This window comes from Eurosta solidaginis, chromosome 4 (assembly GCF_040869045.1).
Source record: "Eurosta solidaginis isolate ZX-2024a chromosome 4, ASM4086904v1, whole genome shotgun sequence".
In the NCBI taxonomy this organism is placed as follows: domain Eukaryota; kingdom Metazoa; phylum Arthropoda; class Insecta; order Diptera; family Tephritidae; genus Eurosta; species Eurosta solidaginis.
In genome coordinates, this window is record NC_090322.1 from 138,520,590 (window position 1) to 138,542,630 (window position 22,041).

The following is a 22,041-nucleotide window of genomic DNA, read 5'->3' on the forward strand; positions in this document are numbered from 1 at the left end:
TCCATACATTACATGTACCAATATTACATATTACGCCTGTATTTACATTATAAATATATATATATACCTCTTACTAAGACTAAAAAAGGTATTTACATATCAAAAACTGTATTGATGTTTTTAAGAAATTCGAATATTTTTCGCACGGATCCTCCGATGCAGATATTGGAAAAACAGGTGACGGACGGAAATCATCTGATTGATACTTTTTTTTATCTGATTTGACATTTCAACTTCTGGCGCAGTAAGATTTTGACATCACGCCATCGAATTACAAAAAAAAAATAAAATAAAAAACATTGTATATTTCTGCAATGGATTTACATTTTATTATTCTATGATTGACTTTGGTTAATATATTAATTAGGTATAGTCAACTCACTCTCTTCACACTTTTGAAAGGAGAATTTATTAATTAACTGAATATAAAATACAAAAACAAAATGTAAGCACACATTTTTCAATATTCACAAAATGCTGGAAAGAATGTTTACTGTCTTTTTGTCAGGTGTGCTAGCAAGTTTTTCCAGAACTGTTTGAACTTCTCGACGAAGAACTTTACCGGAAACTGTTTTCGGTAGCCTATCCAGAAAATACACTCCACCGCGTAAATGTTTGAATTTCATCGTATTATTAGCTACATAATTGCACACTTCATCTTCGGTCAACGTACTTTCGGGAGTGCGTACAATTGCAGCAACGAGTATACATTGTGACACAGCATCAGAGAATGGCTAATGATTTCTTCAATTTCCGTGGGAAATACATGAAAACCATAGGGTTTGACAATATTTTTTTTACGATCAATAATAAATAATTTGCCTTCTTTATCAACGTAACCCAAATCGCCACTATCTACCCAGCCATCTATATAGACATCTTTTGTTGCTTGTTCGTTGCCATAATAACCAGCCCATGAATATAACGATTTTATACAAATTTCGCCGGTTTCTTCAGGTCCTAACTGTACACCATCATCATTAATAATTTTCATACTGCTATTAGGTATCAATTTTCCCGTTGAGCCATCGGGGGCGCTTATGCCAATCGTGATTGGTCCACCTGTTTCCGTCATGCCATAAACGCATATTACGGCTGCTTTCGGTATGTGTGGTTGAAATTTTTCCACTAAAGAAAGCTGAATAACAGCTCCAGTAAGTAAATATCTTAGGACAGAGGATAGATCGTATTCTTTTAGCTTTGGCGATGCTAAAGCCATTGCGATAACTGAGGGTGTCGAAAATAGAACTGTTACTTTGTACTTTTGGACAAGCTCAAGAAAGTCGTCTGTAGAAAATGGGCGATTTGAAATGATACGTGTGGCTCCACATATGGTGCCAACTACCAAACTCCATACCCCACTTATCCAAAATATATTACTGAAGCTTAGTATAATATCTGAAGCGTGCAACTGGCTGAAAATATAAAATAAAACGCGAAAATTTTAGAAAGTTTATTATAATCACTTGAAGGAAACATATATTCCACACTAGCTGGTCTTGTGGACGTTGTTCTATCCGTACTTTGATTTTACTGCATTAAAGAGACTGCCCCTTTCTTTACTTCCTCTCCGACTATTATTTGTTACAGTAGATTGATCTATTGTGAAATTTTTCGAAAAAAAAGTATTATCTATGTTAATTTAGCTAAAATCTGCTCTGCTTCAAAATTTCAAGCAAATAGCCCCATAATTAAGAGTTTTTCGAATTATTCGGTCAAATTGTCAAGGAAAAAAGCCTTACCCTTGCCTTTACTTTCACTATTCAAATGCCTTTTTCTTCCCCCTCTCCAGCCCTCTGCTTCATTCTCCTTCCTTCACGTTCAGTCTTCCCTTTACCTTCCCGTCCTTGTCCTTTTTAATATACCTTTTCCTCTTTGCGGTGCTTTCGGTATTTCTTTACCGCCTTCGTCTTACTTTCAGGCTTCCTGCCTACGTTCCCTGCCATTCTTCTCTTCTTGTGGTTAATTCACTCCCCTTCCTTTACCCCACCCGATCAATTTTCGGATCCAGTTCTCTATGCTTTCGTTTTCAATACCGTCTTAGGCCTCTCCCCCTTTACTCCACTCGATTTCTCTTCTACATCTCCATCCTTTCGATTTCACTATCGTCGATTTCTTTTCGATTCATCTACCATTTCTCCATCCCTTTCGTTTTCAATACCATCTTAATCCTTCTGTTTTTCGCAACCCATTTCCTTTCCGCCTACCATACCGTTACCTATATTTGTTCTCATAATGTTCCCTTCCCTTTTTTCTCACCCTTTACCCTCATATCTATTCTCCGCCAATTGCCAAACGGCAAGGAAAAGGTGATATTAAAATTTCATTTTGATCTAATGAAAAAAAGCATAAGATGAGTCGGCTCTGAGAGTATTCGAGAGAAATGTTTTTCGAAAGATTTATAGACCTCTAAGCTTTATGCCTACATCAACGCTGGCTAGATCATGTCATGCGAATGAAAGATGATTCTGCGGTCAAAAAAGTATTCTTATCAGTACCCGCCTATGAAAGCAGATGGAAAAAGCGGCCCCCACTTCGAACCGGTTTGCAGCCCTGGTATTTTCGAACGGCATTTTTACATGAGTCGAATCTCTAGTCGAGTTTTTAACGCTCAAAATAAATTTGAATTTTGATTCAGGTTTCGTATGTTCGTAGGTTTACGGAAGTACACGATTCCGTAGTTTCATAAAATTTCGGTTTTTTACAGTTAATGGATGTCAATTCGATTTGGGAGCAAAATGGCTGCAATTGGCAAAAACTTTGACAACCGAAGAAAACTCTTCTGATTGAGTCATGAACTTGACTAATGATCTCTTTAGTTCTCTGTGTGAAATTGATTTCAAAAGTTTATCAAATCCTTGATGCTCCTTTACTACCTGCTGTCTACCTACTAACCTAAGGTTAAAATATAATTTGTTATTTTAAAAATCAATAAAGTGATTTTCCATATATTACTTTTACTTACTCAACGGCGGCATTCATAAGAACGGAATGTGCAGTGCAAACACCTTTAGGTTTTCCCGTAGTCCCAGAGGAGCACATAATTGCAGCTGTCTGATTATAGACAAGCTTCAGAGGTTCAGGCCTTTTAATGTAAATACGAGTAATGGAACCAAATTTTTTCATGAAAAAAATGTATTGTATGAAATGAATATTATACATTATTCCTACCTATAGGTATGAACATCTACGTTATTCTCTAAAAATTCATTTATTGTTGGAACACCAGGTATGTGATCGTTCATTGTGTAAATTGTTATATCAAGATTGATTTCATTCAAAGCTTCTTTGACTTTATCGCATATATTTCCATCACAAAACATAACTTTGGGCTTCGTAATTGAGTAAATATGGGTTAATCCATCTAAAATTGGCAGCAAAAATAAATTCATAATCAAATGCTTTAATAGGTAATACATTATTATTATTATTATTTATTAAGTAATATATACAAATATAAAACTTAAATATATATAGAGTACTAGCAGCTATGGCCATCGAATCGACAGGTAATACATATATCCAAACTTAGTACTCTTTTCTGACAATTTGTTACAATCTAAGTTCTCGAACTCCAAAGTATTTTAGTGTCACTTCTACCGGACTGTATGTAATATTTGTTCCAAATATTAGCCAAATCGGACCACAGATACGAACTTTTTATACTCAGCTGAGCAGAGCTCACAGAGTATATTAATTTAGTTCGCATAACGGTACTACGTAACGGCATAAACTTATCGAGATAGATATAGACTTCTATATATAAAAATGATCTGGGCGAAAAAAGAAATTCATTTAGCCATGTCCGTCCGTGCGTCTGTCCGTAAACACGATAACTTGAATAAATTTTGAGATATCTTAATGAAATTTAGTATGTAAGTTCCTGGACACTCATCTCAGATCGCGATATAAAATGAACGAAATCGGAATATAACCACGCCCACTTATACGATATCGAAAATTTCAAAAAACCGAAAAAGTGCGATAATTCATTACCAAAGACGGATAAAGCGATGAAACTTGGTAGGTGGTTGACCTTATGACGCAGAATAGAAAATTAGTAAAATTTTGGACAATGGGTGTGGTACAGCCCACTTTTAAAAGAAGGTAATTTAAAAGTTTTGCAAGCTGTAATTTGGCAGTCGTTGAAGATATCATGATGAAATTTGGCAGGCACGTTACTGCTATTACTTATGTGTGCTAAATAAAAATTAACAAAATCGGATGACGAAAAAAATTTTTAACAAAAAATGTAATATCTTTACAGTATATAAGTAAATTATATCAACATTCAACTCCAGTAATGATATGGCGCAACAAAATACAAAAACAAAAGAAAATTCCAAAATGGGCGTAGCTCCGCCCTTTTTCATTTAATTTGTCCAGAATACGTTTAATGCCATAAATCGAACAAAAATTAACCAATCCTTGTGAAATTTGGTAAGGGCATAACTTCTATGGCGATAACTGTTTTCTGTGAAAATCGGCGAAATCGGTTGTAGCCACGCCAAGTGTTTATACACAGTCGGCCGTCTGTCCTTCCGCTCGGCCGTTAACACGATGACTTGATCAAAAATTGATATATCTTTACTAAACTTAGTTCACGTACATATCAGAACTCACTTTATCTCTGTATTAAAAATGGCCGAAATCCGACTATGACCACGCCCACTTTTTCGATATCGAAAATTTCGAAAAATTAAAAAAATGCCATAACACTGTGGAAAAATTCAGGTTAGCAAAAGTTAGGTCGATTCTGAGAGTGAGGGGTGAAAACAGAGGCGGCGTTTGTTTATGTTAGTTTGAATTTTTTTTAATCGACTTTCGAACTCTGCAGTCAAATGCAATAAATGTCTTCCCCTTCTTCCTCTTTTTCCTCGTTAGGTCGATTCTGAGAGTGAGGGGTGAAAATAGAGGCTCAATTAGAAGACCCGTATCGCGGCGTTTGTTTATATTAGTTCGAATTTTTTTCTAATCGACCTTGGAAAACCATACAAACAATATGCTGAAAATCGGCATTTGACTGCAAAGTTCGAAGGTCGATTAAAAAAAATTTGAACTAACATAAACAAACGCCGCGATAAGGGTCTTCTAATTTAGCCTCTATTTTCACCCCTCACTCTCAGAATGGACCTAACTTTTGCTAACCCGAATTTGTTCCACAGTGTAATTCTATACCAAATACGAAAAAAATGTTCGCGGTATTACATATATAAATAAATTAGCGGTACACGACAGATGATTCTGGGTCACCCTAGTTCAAATTTGGTCGATATTTCGAAAACGCCTTCACTTATACAACTAAGGGCCACTTCCTTTTAAAATCGTCCTTAATAACTCTAATTTGATACCCATGTCATACAAACACATTCCAGGGTTACCCTTGCTCCATTTTCCTACATGGTGATTTTCCCTTATTTCACAAAGGATGAAGGAAAATCGTTCCAAAAAAGGTCACCCTTGGGATACAATTTGGTCGATATTTCCCAAACGTATGTGATTTGGAATTAAAAACCACTTATAAACCATCTACGAAACCCTACGAAACTAACACAGCTATAATTATACTCACATAAGCAGAGCTCACCGAGTATATTAATTTTGTTCGCATAACGGTATTCCGTAACGGTATAAACTAATCGAAATAAATTTAGACTTCCATATATCAAAATTTGTTTCGAAGTTGCTTTTCTAAAAATACATTCTTGGCATACGGCTCATAATTTCCACCTTATAGGATTCATATATGACTATTTTATGATTATAGGTTTAGATTTGCTCGAGGCACATATTTCTCACATATTTCGGACTCTTATCTCGGACACATAATTAAGAGCGCTTCGAAAATATTTCAGGGTGATTTAAAAAAAAAATTATAAAGAAATGCGTTCAAATTTAACCAAATTTTCATATTCAAAAAAATATTCAAATAAAACGAATTGATAGCTGAAGAAAGATAGCAAAGGCAAGTTGCTCCACTTTCTACTATTGTAACGAATTCTGGGGATTTCTGCTGCACACATTTTGCTAACGTTCGAATCGCTAAACTGTTGAATAAATCACTCCAATATTCAGTATTGCAAACTGGACTTTATTTAGATTACTTTGGGAGTAGTACTTCACAATTATACTTCACAACTAATAGCGTGTTTAAATCAAAGCTAATTCGTTATTACTCAGCTTGCGCTGCTTTTATACTCACGGTTTCATCGTTCACCCATTTCTCCTAAAGTCTAGTAATTTCGCGAACAGTTGTAGCTCATGCTTGGTTAGTTACCAGCTATATACATGTATATCTGTAGTCCACGTCTCTCTCATAGTCATATGCGTGTGTATGTGTGAGTAACTACTTCGGCTACATATTTGGGTGTGTGAGATATCTCTTCGTCGCCTTCTACATAAGAGTGGCTGCTTTATTGTTGTTATGCATTTATTTAGTAGCAGCTTAGTGATGCTAATATTCGTCACAGTATTATAATTTGTATGTATCCTTAGCCTTCCTTACTTGTTAACATCTCGATCCTTGCCTCACCTAGCGGGAGTTTTTTTATAAAGCGATTTCTGTTTCTGTATGTAATATGTGTTCCAAATATGAGCCAAATCGGACCACAAATACGATTTTTTTAAATATTTCGATCCATGCGCCACCTATAGGAGTTTTTTTCTTAATATTGCATTGTCATCGGGTTCTGCACTATATTCCAAGTTTGAAGCTTGTAGCTTATCGGGAAGTTACTTAAATTTTAAATATAAAATTCATGTCGGCCGGCCGGCCTGTCAAGTCAAGCTAAATAAAACCGTTTAATTAAAAATATCAAGGCCAGGATGTCGACACCAGCGTTAAACACAACTTTAGTGGATACTACTTTTTCTTACTCGCATAATCAGGGAAGATATAAAAGACAAGACTAGCTCACCTGTAAAGCCTCCGCCACAGCTTTGTGCTCTAATATATAATTTTTGGCAAAAAAGACAGTAAGATGACTGCCCAGCAGTTTTAAAGTGCAGAAGGAAAACAACCTCACTCTTAATCTACGGTTCGAAAACTAACTCCAGTGTGTTTTTAGTAAAGAGAGAGCTGAAGTCTCATATCAAAGGCCTGAGAGAGATAGGCGATTATTAAGATAGTCAAGCTGTACTCTTGGGGCTTCATCCTCCCATCGCATCATTCAACGTTCTTAGTATCAGTAATAGATATATAAGCCGCCGACAAACACCGCCGCCGATTTTCGTTGTTTAATGTCAAAAATATTGGCGCGGCGGCAGCGGCATTCGCCGTGTTACCATATTTTCTACTGTTGTTGTTGTTGTTGTAGCAGTGCTTCGCCCCACCTAACAGCCGCAACCGATCACAAATTGTTATCAATATCCTCTAACGGGAGTCCAAGGAAACTTGCTGTTTCAACAGGGGTGGACCATAATGAAAGGGGTTTTAGAGGCGTTGGTTCCACATTACAATTAAAGAGAAGGTTGGTGTCATGTGGGGACACATTGCAAGCGGGGCATACATTTTGTATGTCGGGGTTGATTCTGGATAGGTAAGAGTTTAACCTGTTTTAGTATCCAGAACGAAGTTGAGCAAGAGTGAACCGCGTTTCCCTGGAGAGTATGCGTTCCTCTTCCACAAGTTTTGGGTACTTTTCTTTAAGTACTGGATTCACCGGGCAATTCCTGGCATAAAGGTTCGATGCCTGTTTGTGGAGTTCACCAAGGACCTGCTTGTGTTTTTTTGCTTCATACGGCTGGGTTCTCAGGTGCCGTATTTCCTCAAAATGCTTACGGAGATGACTCCTTAAGCCCCTAGGCGATGTTGGATCATCAATCAGATGTCTGTTTGGATGCCCAGGTTTCTGGGTATTCAACAGGAACTGTTTGGTTAGCATCTCATTTATCTCCCTGATGGGGAGTATTATCGCCTCATTATGTAGATGGTGTTCTGGGGACATAAGAAGGCAGCCCGTGGCGATTCTGAGAGCAGTATTTTGGCAGGCCTGTAGCTTCTTCCAGTGGGTAATTTTTAGGCTTGGCGACCATATGGGTGACGCGTAGCACGTAAACGGCTGGCCAATTGCTTTGTATGTAGTAATGAGCGTTTCTTTATCTTTTACCCAGGTACTGCCAGCAAGGGTTTTGAGGATTTTATTACGGCTCTGGATTTTCGGAACAATTGCGGCTGCATGCTGACCAAAATGTAGATCCTGATCAAACGTCACACCCAAGATTTTGGGGTGTAGGACAGTCGGTAGCGCAGTGCCATCGGCGTGGATGTTCAAAATGGTCGACATTTGGGACGTCCATGTTGTAAATAAGGTCGCGGAAGATATAGTCGGTGATAATTCCAGGTTTCGCGAGGCGAAAAAACTGGAGAGATCAGGGAGGTAGCCGTTTATTCTGTTGCAGAGCTCATCGATCTGTGGGCCTGGGCCTGTGGCCATTATTGTGCAGTCATCGGCGTATGAAACGATAGTGACTCCTTCTGGTGGTGAAGGTAGCTTAGATATGTAGAAATTAAACAAAAGTGAGGATAGGACAGCACCCTGTGGCACCCCTTGTTTAATTCTTCTGGGTTTTGATGTTTCGTTTCTAAATAGCACCGATGCCTGCCGACCACCCAGATAATTTGCGGTCCACCTTTTAAGACGTGGGGGAAGGGTAGACCCTTCCAGGTCTTGCAGTAACGTGCCATGGTTGACCGTATCAAAAGCTTTTGATAAGTCTAGCGCTACGAGTACTGTGCTATGGTGGGGGTTTTGATTTAAACCGCAATTTATCTGGGTGCTGATGGCATTTAGCGCGGTGGTGGTGCTATGGAGTTTTCTGAAGCCATGCTGATGACAGGCTAGCTGCAAATTTGCTTGGAAGTAGGGGAGCAAAATGGCTTCAAGCGTCTTTGCTACTGGCGATAGGAGAGACATCGGACGATACGACTCTCCTATGTTAGCTGGTTTCCCAGGCTTTAGTAGCGGGACCACCTTGACCATTTTCCATTTTTCGGGTATGACAAAGGTGGAAAGAGACAGGTTGAAAACATCTGCTAAGTATTTGAAACCCTCTTTCCCCAGGCTTTTAAGCATCGGCATGGCTATGCCGTCTGGGCCCACTGCTTTGGATGGTTTAGCGTGACCAATGGCATCTTTAACCTCTCTGGCGGTGATGGTAATTGGTGATGCGCTGAATTTATGTTTATGTGCGTATCTGTTGGCCCTTCGTCTATCTTTGTCGACCGTAGAATGCATTACATATTGACGGCAGAAAGCGGTCGCGCGTTTTTTCGAATCCGATAGCACTTTATCGCCGAAGGCGATGGAAACTTTGTCATTGTGCTTAGACGGATTCGATAGGGACTTTACGGTGGACCAAAGTTAACCCACACCGGCAGAGAGGTTACAACCTCTTAGGTGCTCCTCCCATTTCGCCCGCTTGTGTTCATCCACAAGCAATCTGATGCGTTGGTTTATATCCCTTATTTGGGGGTGGCATGGGTCGAGCTGTCTTATAAGGTCACGTTCTCTTGCTAAATTTGCGGCCTCCGCCGGGAAGTGGGCCGAATTTCGGGAACTCTCCCGGCGGGAATGAAACGTGCCGAGGCGGATTCAATGACCTTGCGGAAAGCACGCTCCCCTTGGCGGGCATCAGTCGGGATAGGGAGGGCAGCAAAGAGGTTGTCTGTAAAAGATTTGTATTCCTCCCACTTTCCTTTTTTAAAGTTTATGAAAGTGCGTTTTTCTGTAACGATGAAGTCGGCGGTACGCTCGAACGAAATAAGTATAGGCAGGTGGTCGGATGCCAATGTTACCATCGGCTGCCAGTTGACACAGTTTACGAGTTCTGCGCTCACGATTGAGATATCCGGCGAACTGTGACAGCTTCCTACCATACGTGTGGGGGCGTCTCCGTTTATTGTGCAGAACGTCGTTTCTTCTATTTGATCCGCCAACATCTCACCCCTACTGTCCGCCCGCAAGTTTGAATGCCATAGATCGTGATGGGCATTAAAGTCGCCTAAGATAATGCGATTGTTACCAGTGAGTAAGGCGCTAATATTAGGGCGGTATCCACTGGGGCAACACGTGGCAGGAGGGATGTAGATGTTGATGATTTCTAGGTTTGCATCGCCTGACCGGACAGATAGGCCTTGCCGTTCTAAGACATTGTCCCTGCGGTCGATGCCAGGATCAAATATATGTTATTGCACAGAGTGGTGTATGATAAACGCGGGGCCGCCTCCATTTCCGCTCATGCCATCTTTTCTGTGGACATTATACCCAGAACAGGTTTGCAGTGCAGATCTTGCTGTGAGTTTAGTCTCTTGAGTCGCAGCAATGCGGATGTTGTGCCGCTTAATGAAATCAACTATCTCCGTGATCTTCCCAGTTAGTCCATCACAGTTTAACTGCAGAATTCTGAAGTGCATAGGGGGAGACGTCACCACTCTGGGAGTAAGTGACGGGTGACTACGCCTGGGTTGAGGAAGGCCAGGACGCAACGGCTGTTGTGGCCCTGGGACTGGGCGTCATTGGGCAAGCATTGGGGTACCCGGTAGATTCGGGTTTGCGACCTGGCAACATGGCGCAATGAAACCCATCGGGGGGTTGCCGTCGCGGAGACCAGAACATCTAGGAAAGTGGCACCGCCCAAGGCAGGAGCTGCATTGGGCGGATTTCGCAAACATATATATTCTGTGCTGGCAAATGGTGCAAACGGGATTAGGGACTAAGAGTCTGTTTCCCTGACCTACACGATTGCTGCCGGAAAATAGGGATGGAGAAGACGGGGGCAGGGGCTGATGCTCAGCATTGCTAACGACTCTACTTGAAGATAGTAGTTATGAGTGGTAGCAGCTGTTTGAGTTGTTGGCGCCGCAAGGCGCGAGCAGCAGCGGGTACTAGTTGTAGCTTGCTGAGCAGCTGGGCTGCTGGAAGGTAGCGGGGGCGCTAAGGCGTAGACTACGGGACGCCCTTGAACGTGAACAGCAAGGAGCCACAAAAGATTTATAAAAGTTACGTGGACGTCGGGTTTTGGGATAAGCCCAGAACAACCTGACCGATGCAAACATCCCTTACACGACACACACTGTACAGAGTATGACCGTCCTAAAGAGATTCTTTTCCGGCAGATGCAGCAAAACCATTTCTCAGGACCGGCGTCAGGAGACGGACCCGGATTGAATTCGATACCTTCCAGGAGCAAGGGAATATGGAGCAGTCCCGCTGCAAGGAGCTGCTGGAAGGATGACAATTTGTGGGAGGGACGCAACAAATTAAATGGGGTTACACTGAAATGACAGTCCTTGGTCGGGAAAAATCCCGAGTCGCTCCGGTACATAGGACCGACTGCCTTGGGAAGCGCATATATTTTCTACTCATTAAAGACTTTCTAGGCCGTTTATTGTTCATGTTGAAAATTGGTCCGATATGGTCGAAATGGGTATCAACGGAAGCGCATCACTGCCAGTTATAAGAATCGGTTTAAATACTGCCTTGAAATGATTCACATCTCATATTTAAGTTGAAGATATATGTACGTATGAGAAGGATTTGAAAAACCACTTGGTCTTATATTCAAACCTCTGTTGTTTATTTGCGAAACTATACAATAAAATCTGAAATGTTAATTTTAATTTTCACACTTCCTCATTCGAAACCTAAGTCTCCCGGTTTGAAATTTCTTAAAGTTGGCGGCCATATCCCCAACTAGTCCCTTGGAGTGAATGACCTTGATTATAGCCTCTGACCTACACGTTACGGCTCCTGTTATATATGTGAATACGTAGGCGCATCTACTTACCAGGTGAGGCTTTGTCTTTCCTAAGGAGGCTCAAAGGGTAAAGCAAAAGCTTTTCCGAGATAGTCGAAATGACCGGATGTGCCTTAGTCGAATAGTTACTCCCTAACGTTTCAAGATGATTTTCTGGTGAAGCTCGGCAGCATAGCGCGACAAAAATATCCGTCAGAAAGTCTTCGGAGCTACACCTAGAGCTTCTAGGAAAGTGATGTCGACGAATGTATGAGTTCGAAGTCGCACTCTTATAGCTTCGGTGCTGGCTCATGGTGCGAGGGTCAGGAGGCGAGGTAGCGACTGGTAGTCGAGATTGCTACTGTTCGCATTTTGTTGTAGCTCTTTAAAACTACAAAAAAAAACTGGAGGCGCGATCAACAATAGACCAGCATTGATTCTGACCGTTAAAACTGTGCCACGAGAATCATGACTATTAATAGACCATTTAAAGCGGCCGTAAGTCGCCTTTGTGCGTGAACAGCAAGATGATACAAATGATTTAAAGAAATCGTGTCGACAACGAGTATAAGGAGTTAGCCCAGGACATCCGCTTTGGTGAAGCTACGCTTTACACGGGACATATAGACAAAAGTGTGGTAATTTTGAGTATTTCCATTTTTTTTCGCCAGACGCAGGAGTACCAGTCATTAAGACTGGGTTGTTAAAGCCAGACGGCGGGCCAACAGACGCACACACAAGCATAAACATAGCGCGTCCCCAATTATCATCGCCGCCAAAGAGGTTGAAGATGCCATCCTTGATGCTAAACCATCTAAAGCAGTAGGCCCAGACGGCATTTCCATGCCGATGCTTAAAAATCTAGGCAAAGAGGGATTTAATTATCTAGCACAGGTCTTCAACTTGTCCCTTTGTCATCCCCGAAAAATGTAAAATGCCCAGGGTGGTTCCGCTAATAAAGCCTGGGAAACCAGATAACATAGGAGAATCTTATCGTCCGATATCTCTCCTATCGCCAGTAGCTAAGCAGCTTGAATCCATTCTGCTTCCCTATTTCACTGCAAATTGGCGTCTTGCCAATCATTAGCATGGCTTTCCAAAACTTCATAGGTATTGGCTAAACGATATTAACGCAAAAGAAAGTTCTTAAAAATTTTTGTCTTCTTTTGTTGAATTATCAAAGTGACCTAAACAATGTGTAAGATTTCATGTTTCTAGCTCATTGATGACAATTCTAAATGGACATTTAAATACATCGGATTATTTCAATCCCAATTCCATCAAGATAACTCTCGTATCCTAAATGCTACAACCTTCGTTCAAAGTTTCAGATCGCTGAGTTATCGGAGAGTTGTTTAAGACTCAAAAGCAAGTTCAAAAGATTTTTTAAATTTTCGTGATCCGTGGACCACCCAGCGAAACATTTTTCCCTGATGTAGGATTGTCATGACGTTTTAAAATATGTTCTTAGTCTCGACAATCTAAATTTACCGGAGGTTACTGAAATAGCGGTTGCAAGATTCCACATTTTGTAAATGGACTTTCTAAATATCTCGATCCCTATCCCATCTAGAATTTTCTTTTATCCGAAATATTACAAGCTAATAGAGCCAAATCTTCGTTCAAAGTTTGATATCTCTGAGATATCCGGAAGTTACTTAAAACTCGAAAGCAATATTTCCAAGGTCGGATAATTTTTAGAATTGTCACGATCCTTTGACCACCTAGGAAAGCATTTTTGCTCATCAATCATCAAGACTCTAGCTTTTCGGGAAGCTACTCAAAAACGGATTGCAAGATTCCCGGATTGCAAGGAAGTCTTAGTTCGGGTGAAACCGAACATTCCATGCCCAGCTGTACACTTGGAATGCTGTTATTGTTTGTTTTGTGTGCTTAATAGTGTTACAAGGCTGCACAATAATACATATACATATGGTTCTATTCTGAACTAATTTTTCTTCGAGGTATGGCTCCCGAAACATAGAAAATTGCTTAGTCATAAAAGGGGCGGTGCCACGCCCATTTTTGTAAATTTGAAGTTTTTCCTATTTATTGTTATAAATCCTCTTGCGAAATGAAATACCATTAATATAAAGCTCTTTTTTTTGCAGAAATATAGTTTATTTTATTCGTCCACGACCCTTTTAAAAATCTTTTATATAAAATTGGGCGTGGTCCATAACCAATTTCGTTAATTTTTCTTCAAAGCATTCCTTATAGTAAGGGCAACCTCTCTGCCGAATTTTGTTACGATAGGTTTAACGATTTTTTATTTATGATTAATAATATTTGTAAAATTGATTTTAACAAGTGGGCGGCGCCACGCCCATTTTAAAAATTTTTTACATTTTTATCGAGAGTCTCAATATCAGTCCACACGTCAAATTTCAACATTCTAGGTGTATTATTTACTAAATAATCAGGTTTTTTGTATTTTCCAAAATGTTATATATATAAAAAGTGGGCGTGGTTATCATCCGATTTCGCTCATTTTCAATACCGATCTATTCTGGGTCAAGATAAGCTCATGTACCAAGTTTCGTGAAGATATCTCAATATTTAATCAAGTTATCGTGTTAACGGACAGACGGCCGGGCGGACGGACATGGCTCAATCAATTTGGTTTTTCGATACTGATGATTTTGATATATGGAAGTCTATATCTATCTCTATTCCTTTATATCTGTACAACCAACCGTTATCCAATCAAAGTTATAATACCCTGTGTACAAGTACAGCTAGGTATAAGAAGGGAGTCCGAGCTACCAAACATGTTGAAGTGAGAGCTATAATTTTGGAACAAACACCGGAAGGTTCGTTTAGTTCAAAATTCCTTCTACATTGTTTTAGAAGAAGAGGTTTTAATGGCTTTGTATAACGTGAAGTTTGCTATGGTAATGTTTAACGAATTTATTTACCTTTATCAAAACTGGGATCCAATGTACTCAGTGTAAGACCGCTTAGCAGAGCACCGAAAAAAAGTGGTGACAAATAATCAGTATTAGAAACGCACAATCCAATGACGTCACATTGTTCAACATTTAGGCTTTTAAAACGTTCAGCTACATTGACGCTCCATTGCGCTATTTCAAGGTTGGTGTATTTCTTGCCATTGGGAAAGCAAATCTGTGAAAAAAAGAAACGTGTTTGAATGTTTAAGTGAGGCGACAGGGTGGGATTGAGCCATGATTCAATTACTACAGGTTTGTTCTCAAATGACGACAGAGCTTTGACACTCCCAAGTTTGAAAATCTGGACGGTTTGCTTTTACAAAGTAAGGAAAAAGGGGAATAATACAATCCCCCTCAGCGAAAATTTAGGGGATGTGTGGAATAACGGTATAACTCAAAAATCAACCTTTTGAGGAAAGTGAAAAAAACTTAACAATACAGGTAAAAATAAATTTATAATAATCCTACTTGGTAAGATTTTAGATAGTATAATTCTTTGATAAGAAAAAGTAATAAATTGTATATATACATAATTTTATGAGAAAATGGATGATTTCTTTTTTTTTTTTTAGTTATACCGCTATTCCATAGATCAAATAACAAATATTTTGATTGAGATACTTTATTAAACAAAATGGTAGATACATTAATAACGGCGGCCGCCGTGGTGTGATGGTAGCGTGCTCCACCTACCACACCGTATGCCCTGGGTTCACACCCCGGGCAAAGCAACATCAAAATTTTAGAAATAAGGTTTTACAATTAGAAGAAAATGTTTCTAAGCGGGGTCGCCCCTCGGCAGTGTTTGGCAAGCGCTCCGGGTGTATTTATGCCATGAAAAGCTCTCAGTGGAAACTCATCGTTCGGAGTCGGCATAAAAGATGTAGGTCCCATCCGGGAAAATCAAGAGGAGCACGACGCAAATTGGAAGAGAAGCTCGGCCTTAGATCTCTTCGGAGGTTATCGCGCCTTACATTTATTTTATTTATTTAAATACATTATATTATATTATATATGCTATTATATAATGCTTATAACTATTTGTTATTTCTTTTTGTTATTTTTAGCAATATTTTTTTTACTATTATCATGTTTAACCTTTTTTCTATTTTTAACAATGGAGTTCTCTGTCTGCTTAGTCGTTTTTGAAACCACTTCAATTCTTTTATTTTTCAGTTCTTTCTGGTCTACGACATTGAATATATTTTCATACCATTTCGATGCTTCACTACTGCAAAATTTTATTAGAGAGTTATACCGTTTTCCATAAATGAAGCTAATATCTTTGTTTAAATATCACTATTATTTTCTAAGATTAATATAGTATGTGTATGTAATCGTGCTCTTTTTATTTAGTTGATTTATGGAAAAACGGTGTAACTCGACTTATACCATTATTCCACACATCCCCTCAATTGTATTAGAAAAGTACCTTTAGCAGTATATTAGTAGTGATTATAAATTTGTAAATAAATGCCAACAGGTTTTTGGGGAAAAATTTATTTTCTACTTAATATTTCGTGAATTGATTTAGAGTTATGTTGGTTTGTCATTCTTTCAGAATTTGATTGAAGAATGCCGTACGTTAGAATTTTATTCAAAAATACACTATCTCAAAATTTGTTTTAGAAACTCCCTATCTGAGCATAAGTTCTAAGCCTTTTTGACATAAGAGGGAGTTAAGGAAATTCATTCTGAGATAAGGCGTTCTTTAACCCAATTCTGATATAGGTCGTTTTTGTGACAAATCCTGAAATGGGAAATTTTTGAAAAGTATTTTGAGATAGCCGTTAGACGGTTAAGCGCCAATTAAGTAAGTAAGTAAGTATTTTGAGATAGGACGATTTCGAACTGGCAGCCGGCATGGGGTGATACTGTACATAGCAGCCGCAATGCACTGACAAAAAAAATTAAAAAAATGGCTTGTTGTCTTAGAAGTTTATATTCCAGCCTTGACTTTGGCAGAAGAGTTAAGCTTTTGTGTGGTCCTGCTACACAGGGTGTATTTACCTTTTTATTCTGAAATTTCGGAAAGCTCCTTTCCGTTTAAGTATTCGTGGAAATGTTCCGGATAAACCGTTAATTTAGAATATTCGGAGCACGTTTGTTTGGTACTACCTCACTAGGTCCGACTATTCCAAATAAGTATATACTTAAAATTCCAAATATAAAACGATTCCACATATTCTTAAATGGAGAGTAATGTTCCGAGCTCAATGAGTACATTTCGTTATGGCATCTCCATTACTTACTAATTACATTTTTTCGTGAATCGATTTGCTAGTGGAGTTTTTGACGTTGAACGATGAATTTTAAATTGGTGTGAAACTCCGCTTATTTTACACCTTCTACTAACGCTCGTATCGCTAAATTGTTGAATAAATAACTCCAATATTCAATTATGCAAAATGTCCTTATTTGAATACTTCACAATAACACTTATACTTCGCAACTGATAGCGTGCTTAAATCAAACTGATTGCTCATGCCTAAGCTGGTGCTGCTTTTATACTCTTCGGTTTCCTCGTTTCCATATTTCTAGGCGTTTCTCCTTCTAGAATTTACTAGTTCGCTGAAGATTGCATACTTTTGTGAGTAGCTCAGAAATATGCATGTGTATGTGTGAGAACTAATTTGCTGACGATTGCATACTTTTGTGAGTATCTCTCCGCTGCTGTATGTACATATGTGTAGACATAATGATTGATTTGTTTATTTAGATACAAGTGACTGCTTAGTATCGGCTTAGAGATGATAGTATGTCTGAGTGTTGCTAATATTCATCACACTGCCCTCCACCTAAGTCTGATCGTCCCGATCAGACAAATTTCCTGATCTAAACGCTGCTAGCATCTCCAACTGAACCACCCTTCTATTTCGTGGTTTCCTAATGGTTTTTATGCAGTAGATGGTATCACTGATCTTCTTCACAACTTTGTACGGGCCTTTCCAACTGCACCAAAATTTGGATGGAACGCCTTTCCGCCGATGAGGGTTGTATAGCAGTACCAAATCTCCCTCCCGGAAACCTTCCGAATTATTGTTCTTGTCGTACCTGTGTCTCATCCTAGTACTCATTATCCTGATTCGTTCCCTCACACTCTGTTGTTTGGCCAATGAACTACTTTGTAGAGCTTGCGCTTGACGGATTGGCTTCGCATAATCAGTATCGTTCCCACGTTTCACAACAGTAGTGCGCCCTGGCTTGAAACTACCCTCGCATTCTTTCTGGGAAATTCGTCCCTGCGTTTTTGTGCGTCCATTTGGTTTTGTCTGCGCAGGTACTTTTGATTTCGCTTTATTTGGCCCTTTCGATCCATCAACCTTTGCCTTTTACTTTCGTGGTCTTTGTCGAGTCTTCTCCACCAGTTCTCGATTACTACCGAACCCTTTCTCAAAACTGAAGTTGAGTGGTACATCCTGGTTCTTATAACGCATAACCCTTCTCTGCATATCGATCCTGATGTCATGGTCAACTAAGAAGTCCACTCCCAATATGACTTCATCAACAATTTACGCCACAACAAATTTGTGTAGAACCATGAACTTCCCAATTAAGACTTCACAGATCACTTCTCCCCGGACTTGGTTATACTCGCCAGTAACCGTACGCAATCTTCCTCCAGGTAATGGCTTTACTCTCCTGTTGACCAAATCATATCGGATCAATTAATGAGATGCGCCCTTATATAGAGTCAGTACACGTTCTTTGCCATCCACATTCCCTCTGACGGTAACACTGCTTGATTTCCTTCCAATTTGCAACACAGATATCACAGGAGATTCAATAGCTGGAGCTAGCTCTCGATCTCTACATCTTACTCGCTCTTGCTCATCCCCTCCAGGTTTGTTAATAAGACCACCCATGTTGTTGAAACAACTAGAATCAAGTTCGCAATGACGTGTAATGTGACCGGGCTTCCCGCATTTGAAGCATTTGATAACTCTTTCACTCCGCTTTTGCGATCCTTTCAGCGCCTCCAATATTGTGCTCACCCAGTCTGGCCTTTCTACCTCCACACGGCATGCTTGAACGCTGGCTTACACAGAAGCGATGCTGTTTCCTGAATCAGAGCATGTGATACCGTTTCTGTGAATGTAGGTTTTGGGTTTGCATATGTCGCTCGCTTCGTTTCGATCAATGAACGGCAAAAACGAACACAACAACGTTCGATTACATTCGGCAAAATGATCGTGTTCAATGATCCAACTTGCTTAAACGAACATAATCGACATTAATTTAAACCCCCTATTGCGAGTGTCGATTGCAGTAGATAGTAGACCGCTGAGCGATAATCGATTATCTTTATAATGTATACAAATTATGTTATATACATCGAAAAGTTAAAAAAAATAGCAAAATCTCTCTTGCATAAAATAACTGTTTATAATGGTCCAATGATTTGGCGATTAATTTGTATAGTAATAATATTAAATGCATAAAATGGAATCGACAAATTGTCGATTCTATTCCGATCGACACTCGCAATAGGGGGGAAAATCAACCAACTTATTGCATGCGTGAATATAATCAATTCAGGCGTTTGCTCGTTTACCTCAACGGCGATTACATTTATCGGAATGAAAAAGCAAATATGAAAACCCCATGCGTCTGAATATTTGCATGATTCTTCTGCCCTTACGTCACGGCGACAAGCTACATATAAACATTGCTTACGATTCTGTTTGTTTGCCGAACTAAACGATACTAATTCTCGTGCTTTGATTTTATTCTCCGCTTGCCTTCGTTTGATCAATACAATCGTACGCAAAACCTGTACGTTCATTCGATCGCAATCATGCTAACAGAGTCTTGTAAAGACAGATGCTGAGTTTATTCAATTACGAGTTTATCAACTATGAGTTTATTCAATATGAGTTTATTCGCATGATTGAATGTGAATGCAAGTTTTAGTGTTTGATTAAATCAAGAAAATTGTGATTTTTGCAGTTCACTGGTGCCTACCAACGATCAACTCTCGGATGGATCAGGCGCTTCGGGAGGTGCATGCCTGGGCATCTGGAGTTGGGTTAACCGCCAAAACGGAAAACCTATCTAGTATTATTTACTAGGAAATATAGGGTCCCTAGTTGCACTCAGCCTAAGGTTGAAAGAGTAACTCTACAAGAACAATGCACACAAAATATCTAGGAATTATACTAGATAGTAAGTTGTCGTGGAAACTCCATGTGGAAGAGGGAGCGAAGAAAGTCTCCGTGGCACTGTATGCATGCCAGAGGATGCTAGGATCTAAGAGGCTTATTGCGCAAACTCTCTCATTGCGGGTATTTACGGAAATTGGCAAGCGCATACCTTACTATGGGGTTTTGGTTTGGTGGACAGCTACAGAAGAAACCACATATGTATACCAAAAAACTAGATAGGGTGTGCAGATTATCAATGCCATTCTGCACATCCTACCTGCAGACCTAATGGCCAAAAATATAGCGTTAGTAGCTGCAGCAAGGCTTAAGACCTCGGGGAAGCTTGAATGCAGGCCTTATAGCGCCGCCGTGGTGTGAAGGTAGCGTGATCCGCCTACCACACCGAAGATCTTAGGTTCAATTCCTAGGCAAACCAACATCAAAAAGTTTAAAACAGGTTTTTTTTTTCAATTAGAATTTTTCTAATTATTCTAGGCGGGTTCGCCCCTCGGCAGTGATTTGCCAAACACTTCAAGTGTATTTCTGCCATGAAAAGTATCTCAGTGAAAACTCATCTGCTTGCGGATGCCGTTCGGAGTCGGCGTAAAGCATGTAGGCGTCGTCCTGCTTATTTATAGAAAAAATTAAAAGGAGCACGACGCAAATTGGAAGAGAAGCGCGGCCTAAAATATCTTCGGAGGTTATCGCGCCTTGTATTGTTTACTCTGTCGAACCACAAATAAGTAGATCCTACAGGCTGCCAGATCACTGCAGCGGATTTCCGTCGCGTCAATATACATATATATTGATAGTCAGGCGGCGGTACTTCATCAATAAGTGTCCTGGAATGCAAAGATGCATTGCCGGACCGTACATCTATACTGGGTTCCAGGTCATAAAGGGATAGAAGGTAACGAAAAGGCCGATGAGTTGGCAAAGGAGGGTGCAGCACTCGATGAGCCGGTAGTAGATGTCCCGATCCATTTGGGAGAAATAAACAGGAGACAGCAGCTGCGTATGATCCATCAAGCTGGAAAAGCGTGGGCAGAAGCACGGGGCTACGAAATTTCTAGATCATGTTCTAATCTTACGGCGTTAGACTGACAAAGTTGCTTATATCCCTAAAGAGATGAGACGTTAGGCTCACGATGGGCATGTTAACTGCCTTCTGGTGTCACATGCTAATAAGTTAGGCCTCTTCAGTAAGAGCAGATGAAGAAAATGCGAGCAGCAGTAAATAACGGTTCAGGGGCAGAGTTGCCAGTCATGTCCCAGAAAACTGTTAGTATTCGCCAAGAAGGCAGAGCTATTTTATAACATAGGTCCTGGTACCTAGCTGGGCTTTTTAATGTTTGGTCGTCAAACAAATTCTGGTAACACTATGGACACATCCGTTATATGTGAGGTCTTTATTGGCCGGCCAATTCAACCTATAGTATACTCTTAGTTTCAACTCATAGTTTCAAGAATCTAGCTCTACAGGAAGTTACTCAAATAGCGGTCGCAAAGGACGATCCCTGGCCCATCCAGCAAAGCTTTTTTCCCTCAAGTTAAATTGTCATCGGATTTCGATGTGTGTTCCAAGTTCCAATACTCTAGCTCCCAAGGAAGTTACTCAACCACTACAATATCATTAGAATATCCCACAATTTGCGTTTTTCTGGTAGATCAATCTTTAGCACCCCACCATACATGTAAAAGGGAAGTCTGGCAACTCTCCAATGCTCCCATTAGATGAGGTAAAACGGAGTAACATCAGAAGAGAGGAAGTCAGTCGTCAAGTCGTGACTCAACAGAACGTTGATCGGTTGAAAGTTGTAAAGTTGATCGTTGGCTTTAAACCTACCTATGTCATTTAAGTTGAATTAACTACTTAAACCTCAATTATATCCATACCGTGAATTTTAATATTGAATACTAATTTACTCATGAAATATGATATTGTAACGAATTTGCTGCAAATTCCTCTTATTTTCCCTTTTGCTAGGTTCGTATCGCTAAACTGTTGAATAAATAACTCCAATATTGAATAATGGAAAAATGGCCGTTATTAAAATACTTCACAATAACACTCAAACTGTGCAACGAATAGCTTAATAACCAAAGTGATAGCTCAAATGAAACTCCTCTATTCAAAATAAAACTGCCATTGCTCGCTAGATATCGTTTTAGTCGTAACTGCTTGACAACTCAAATCAAACTCAAACCCT

The 22,041-nt window shown here is 39.7% G+C and overlaps 1 pseudogene; it reads right to left on the reverse strand.

Moving 5' to 3' along the window:
- Nucleotides 1-299: 299 nt before the first annotated feature.
- The window catches only part of LOC137248211 (probable 4-coumarate--CoA ligase 1), a 57,685-nt pseudogene continuing 35,943 nt past the window's right edge, over nt 300-22,041 (reverse strand).